The following is a 6818-nucleotide window of genomic DNA, read 5'->3' as shown; positions in this document are numbered from 1 at the left end:
GATGGTAAAATGGCGAGCGCGTGTTTACATGCACGTAAAAATTTAGAGACGGACATATTGTGTCCATCGAAAACAGGTATAGATTCCACGGCTTCGCACATCGAATAATTGATCGGCATAGAACTTTGGGAATCGCTGTGGTCTCGCGGGAAAAAATTCTGCGCGTTTACGTCTAATTGATTTTGATTCGCGCGTCGGCGTTCGTGCCTGGAGGGAAGCTCGCGGGTATCGGCGTGATAAAAATTGGCGAGTTCTTCACCGTGCACGGGCGGGACACGAGGGGACGTGTTTCTATCGCGTACTTTTAACGACTCGATTTCTAGTTCGCTTTGTAAGAGATTTAGGCGCGCTTCGGTTTCGCGGATTCTGGCTTCGTCGTCGCGCAGTTTACGCGATCTCAATTCTAATTCCTCGTTCACTTTCGCGACGTTTGCTTCCTCGTGTCGGATTCTACGGGTTTCGACATTAATCATTTCGAACTGTTCGTTCGCGAATTTCTCGGAGGCTTTAACGCGTTCGTCGTCTTCGCGAATTTTACGTTCGCGTTTCGACAACGACTCCTACAATTCCAAGAGCTCGGCTTCCGTGATTGCGGTTTTGCTACGCGTGGTGGTCATTTTGTTAACGAACTTCACGAAATTTGTAAAAAATAAAATTCCGAAGGGCGCAGAGACATTCCCACTGCGCTCTTTGGGTCGCAATATTTTACTACATTTTGCTCGCGCTAGGCGTCCAGTTAATATACATACATTTACACACATTTTTGGTCGCTCCTTAAATAGTTCCATTGATCACATCGATCCGCAGGTATAATAACAATAAAATCAAATAACTAAATAATAAATAAATTAAATAAATAAATAAATAAATAAATAAACATAATAATAACCGAAAAGAAAGTATAAAATAAAATAAAGGATACAGCACGACTGGTATAACAAATTATCGGTGTAAAGGGCCGCAAAAGATGACGAGTACTGTAAGGTAAAGAAGAGGAAGAAAAAAGAAATGAAAAAAAACGAAAAAGATAGTAAAAAGGATAGTACAAACCAGAATGAGATAAGATACGATAAAATAAAATAGTATATAATTACGAGATATAAAATATGGTAATATTGCAGAATAGAATAAAATGAGCTAAAATCGATACATAAATAAATAATTAATTAAATGGAACATTTAGAGCGACGACTAGGCCGATACATAAAATCAAGTTGGACGCCCGCTGCTCGTTTTGAGCACGGGACAGTCTGGTGGTGCTTTCCTTACCGGCCCCTCGCCCCCCACGGTCCTCTTGCCCATTTTTTACCTTTCTAATGATGCCGCCGTGTCCTCGTTGGCTTCAGGCATCGCGGACTGCGCGGAGTACTGCCGAGTCCCAGAGACATGCTCCACGTATATGCCCCTGGACCAGGCTATGGTCTCCGATACCATGAGTCGTCTCATGGTCCTCGCATAGAACCACGAGACGCGCAGCATTTTCAAGAGGGCCTCCTTCTCCGGATGCCAGACGCTCAGGGCCCCAACGATGAACGCGTCCCCGTGGATGGTGTAGCCGCGCCAGTGGAGAGCACACGCTAACAGCGTGTATTTCTGGAGCTTCTCCGACTTGGCCTCTTCGAAGGCTGCGAAGGTGTTTTCGAAGGGCACGGCCACATGGATCAGGTAGACGGTCCGCGATGGCTCATGCGTCACGACTATGTCGGGACGCAAGGCCGCCAATACGTCAGGGACGCCCGGGACTCGCCGATCAATCCGGATGTTGCCCAGAAGACGGGTCGTCTTCGCAAGTCTGCGAACCAGGTCGTGCTGTCGGAGCTGGCGAGCCGCCGAATGAACGCCGCAGTGACCGAGCACGTGAGGAAGGCTCTCGAGCTTGTACCCACAACGCCGACATCGCTTGTCGCCCACCCCCCAACGGATTGCTCCGTTGAGTAGAAGAACGTCTAGGCGCGCCCGATGTACAAAGCGTCAGTCAGCGAAGCGAGTGAACGACCCCCCACGAATGAAGTGATTGCTCACTGCATGGCGGGAGGTCAGCCCGAGAACTTTCCCCTGGTCTGGTTTTCGGACCAGTGTCATTCTGTAGTGCTCAGCCACTGCCGTCCTCATCCGGCGGATTATCTCTGCCTTCGCTCCCGGCGACACCACAACCGGCTCGCCCCGCGAGGCGATTTCTACCGACAGCTCGGCCCGACCATCGTCCCACCTCCACCGAAAACCGAAACGCGCCACAGACCTGAGAGCGGCGGTCCGCACCCGCGACCAGAACGAGGCACATCCGCTGGTTGGCCTCGCGAAGTCCCCGGTCAAACAACCCGACAGGTACTCCGCGAGGTCTCCCTCTGTCGGAGGCCGACGCAGCTTATCCAGCGCTGCCGCGTCAAGGGATGCTCTTTCTAACGACGCGACAACCGAACCCCCGCGCTCAGAAGTCTGAACATGTGGACCACGGTCGTCACGTCGGCCAGGTCTGCCAGCGGGAGGAGCCCACATCCACCCCACGAGGGTGGACAGCCTTGTCCACCTTCGCCAGTGCCGATTTCCTCACACTGGCACCCCGCAGCAAGAAGTCCAACCGTGGAATTATGACCGAACCTAAGGTTTCCACCTTCTGCCACGGGGTTGGTAAAGAGCGGTCCACCGCCCCCAAGTCCCTCAGCACGTCCCGGATCGTAGAGTAGGGCGTTTGGTCAATCCGAACCCCAGTGGGTACGTTCAGGTGTTGATAGGCATCCCCGTCTGCGAGCGCTGGAACTAGTCCCTTGTTGAGGCCAAACTCGGTCCGCGCCACTACGCCGCTCCCGAAGACGTGTAGTGTAGCACACTTCCACGGGTTAAACGTGAGGCCCAGATCCTAAGCCGTGGCCTCCGCTGCACCCAATAGCGGACCCATGCTTTCGGGAGACGTCGCAATCAGCGCGATGTCGTCCGCGTAATCCAGGGTTGCTACCCTAAGACCCGCCACTCGTACCCGGTCCCCGACTCCGTGGCCTGATGGACCACAGGTTCGATTGCCAGGTTAAAGTGTATCGGGCTCAGGGAGCAGCCCTGTCTCACTCCCGACCGCATGGGGATCCTATCGATGTATCTTTCAGCAGTACGGACCCTCGTCGTGCAATCGGTGTATAAGCACCGAACGAGGTTAACGATCGCACGGGGGGCATCGGCACCCCACGTACCCATTTGGTTGTCCAGGCGGCAGGGGAGGTGAACCCCTACGTGGCGCATCCCCAGGTGGCGGATAGGGGCAGCCGCTGGGATGAGATGCGGGGATGAGGTTATCAGCCTGCGAAGGCTGGTAGACGAATCCTCGCATGGCATCCCAGCGGTCGGAGCGAAGGCTCCCGCGGACCAAACACCGGTATGAATGTGTTGTGTGTGAATGTGTGTATGAGTGGACTGGGGCAGGGGATATTTGCTGCCGGTTTTGCCTACAGCTTCAGGTTGGCCATTTGGTTGCGGATGAGTCCTACGGCCAATGTGGCCATCGGGCCGGCGGCTTAGTCCTATGTCACGGGACTGCAGGCGCTGGTGACCAGGCGCCTGCGGTTGAGTGGGAATGCGGAGTGCGGAGGAGTGCCTCCCCCCGGGAGGGGCCTGAAAAGGCACGACGCGGCGGGGGACTCTGTGATGTCTCACTAGAGTTCCCGGTCCCTCGCCAGGCGTCTGAGGATCGTCACCGTGGGGTTTTAGCTGGTAAGAGTCCGCGGGTGTCCATGAGGATTTCCCCTCGTACAAAAAAAAAAAAAAAAAAGGGAGGCACCGGCACCGGCCAACGCACCCAGGATGGTGGTGTGGGGGACCAAACCAAAAGCATTGGAAAGGTCCAGCCACGCCACCTCCAGTTCCCTTCACCGTCGGCAAGGGCCTCTCGCAGAACAAAGTTGTGCTCAAGGCACCTTTCATACGGCAGGAAACCCTTCTGTGTCGGGGAGAGCCGTCGATTTTGTGCGGCCCAGTGGATGAGACGGTCGACCATCACGGCGGCGAATAGTTTGGGGATAACGTCACCCATAGCGATGGGACGCCAGTTGCTGAAGTCATCCCTTTCACCTTTCTTGTATAGCAAGATGGTGTTGGACTCCTTCCACAGGGAGGGAATCGACTCCACCCAACGACACGCATTGTATGCCGCCGTCAGGACCTCGGCACCCGGATCGGCCCCCCTCAGGTCGGCGTAGGTGATACCATTCGGTCCAGGGGATGATTTCTTCATCCTCCTGAGCCGGTTGGACACCTAGACCGCCCCGAAGGGCCTCTCCAGGGCTTCATTGGTACCCTCCTCCGGCTGGTCGTGGTGAAGCACCGGGAAGTGTTCCGAACGATCCCGAAACGCATAAATTGAACTAAAGTGCCCTTGGATGATGTCCTTGGGCACCTGGCAGTGCGGAGGTTCGTTGGGAACGAACGCTGGATTCGCGTTGCTTCCCGGACATGTGCCGTCCGTGTGAGAGGGAGCCTCGGTTGCACCGTTGCAACCGGCGTCCCCCCAGGGACGCCCCCCCCCAAACCCTCCGCCGCATCCGACCTTCCGCCCCTTCCCCCGGTGGCTTTTGCGGCACCCCCTCGCCCCTTCCATGAGCAGAACACCACGAACCAAAGAAATCCGCCACAATGGCGGCAAGGGCTTCTAAGCCCTCCGCTGTCCCCACCGCCACCGCGACAGCGACGATTCTCGCCCTTTCAGACGCTTCCTTGTTGCTGCCGCGTCGCCGAGGGGCAGCCACAGGCGTCTGCTCGCCCGGGGGGGGGGGGGGGGCCCTCTTCCTGGACTCTCCACGATTGCGTCGGGGTTGCGCACCGGCCCATGCCTGAGCCCCACGCACGCCCGCTGTGTCCGCCTACCACCGGTCACCATCTAGTCACGACGTGTGGATGCTACTGGGTTGGGAGCACTCCCGCGCCCCCTCGTCGCTGTCTGCCTCCGATTCACGACGGCGTCTCTCCTATCGACCGCAGAGGTCGCACCACTCGGGGCCGGAGTCCTTCTAAAAACAGAACCCCGGTTTGATCCGGGCGTATTAGTTGGACTGCCTCGGCCCGCGTCTATTAACATAAAATTAAAATTAGAGTTAAAATCCATTTACGGGTCGTCAGGAATATTAAAATTGATAGGGCAGGTAGCCCTGTTATCTATGGTCTTCTTGGTACAGTTGTGACCGTTCCCGTTCCCCCGTGGACGCGGAGGAAGGTGGCAGGTGCTCAGTCGGCGGTCGAGGGTTCGCTGCGGTGAGTGACGTATGCCGGGTTGATGTTTGAAGCGTATTTATTACTAACTTAGTCTATGTACAAACTTATGGCTACGGAGAAGAGCGCGGCGAGCGGTCGGTCGCTCGATGAGAGCAGCGCAATGAGCGTTCAGGCGCTCAGCGGAGGGGAGAGGACATACAATATCCTACCTACGCTGCTACGAGGCCGCGATGTCGGTAGGGCCAGGGTAGGAAATAGGGAAGAGGTTCGACCCAGTATCCAGGGTTATTGGAGGTTCGGTGGGTGGCGGGATGTGGCTGAGGGGTCGGTTCAGGACGGTAATGCAATACCCTACCTACGGTGCTACGAGGCCGCGATGTCGGTAGGGCCAGGGTAGGAACGGTGGGATAGGTTCGACCCAGTATCCAGGGTTATTGGAGGTGCAGTGTCGGTCGGAGGCCACAGTGGGTGCGGAGTCGGGCAATACCCTACCTACGCTGCTACGAGGCCGCGATGTCGGTAGGGCCAGGGCAGGAGATCTAGGAGCGGTTCGACCCAGTATCCAGGGTTACGGGAGGTTCGGCGGATTGGTCGCGAGAGTGCCCCTCGCACTCTCGTGTTTGCAAAAAGTCGGAGCTCGTGTAGACCCGTATGGTTCGTACGTAATCTCTCGTCACTTGAACTGGCTTCGACGAGCAAGACACGAGTCCGCCGAATCCGGCCGGTGGCCCAGTATTAATACCTACGCGGCGAGAAGTCGCGGACGCCTAGCGGCCGCGCGGGAAACCACCGATCGTGGGGACTCGGCCGCGACGGTGCTCGGTTCGCGGTCCCGCGTCGGATATGCGCGTTACACAGTTATTACAATTTGTTAGAAACTAAGGGTTCTAACCGGGGTCCGGACGAGGGAAATAGCAGGTGAAGTCAATTAACTGCTGGAATGGCGCGGCCCTCCCTCCAATCCTCCCGCATCCTCCGCCGCGTCCCCCAGCGGTGGAAAATAAGCGGGGTGCGGGGCTCTAGAGGCCCTTCTGCCCGCACTCCGTCCGCGGAGAGTTCCCCGTCCTCCTCAAAGGACGAACTTCTAAGGAGGATTGGGGAAATGATTGACCGGAAGCTGGCCGCCTTCCGGGATGAGCTCCTCCCCGGTAGAGCGGTCAGCAGGAAGGCGGTGCCCTCGTTGGTCCTGGGGGACTCTAACGCCGAGTCGGTGGCGTGGGGATCCCCCAGGACCTCCGTTCGCGGTGGGATCCTGGGCGACTGGGCGGCCGGGCTCGACCTTCGGTTACTGAACTGGGGGTCGGAGCACACGTGCGTGCGGCGATATGGGGGTCCATCGTGGATGTTGGATTCGCAACCCCCAACGCCGTGCGCATGGTGTCGGGATGGCAGATGGTGGGGAGCAGAGACACTCTCGGACCCCCGGTATATCTGGATGGAGGTCTCTGCTCCCGGATGTACATCCCGACACCACCGCCCGCGTGGCGCCCCACCGCGCCGCTGGGCGCTTCGGCGCATGGACAAGGACGCTATGATGGCAGCTGCTCTCGCTGCAACTTGGCCGCAGGGGGCGGCCGAGTTGCCGAGCATAGAGGAGGTCGCCCGGCTCGGGGGATTAGTCGCAC

The sequence above is a fragment of the Colletes latitarsis genome, chromosome 12 (assembly GCF_051014445.1).
Source record: "Colletes latitarsis isolate SP2378_abdomen chromosome 12, iyColLati1, whole genome shotgun sequence".
Classification (NCBI taxonomy): Eukaryota; Metazoa; Arthropoda; class Insecta; order Hymenoptera; family Colletidae; genus Colletes; species Colletes latitarsis.
The sequence above is the reverse complement of the archived record's forward strand: the minus strand, read 5'-3'. Positions refer to the sequence as shown.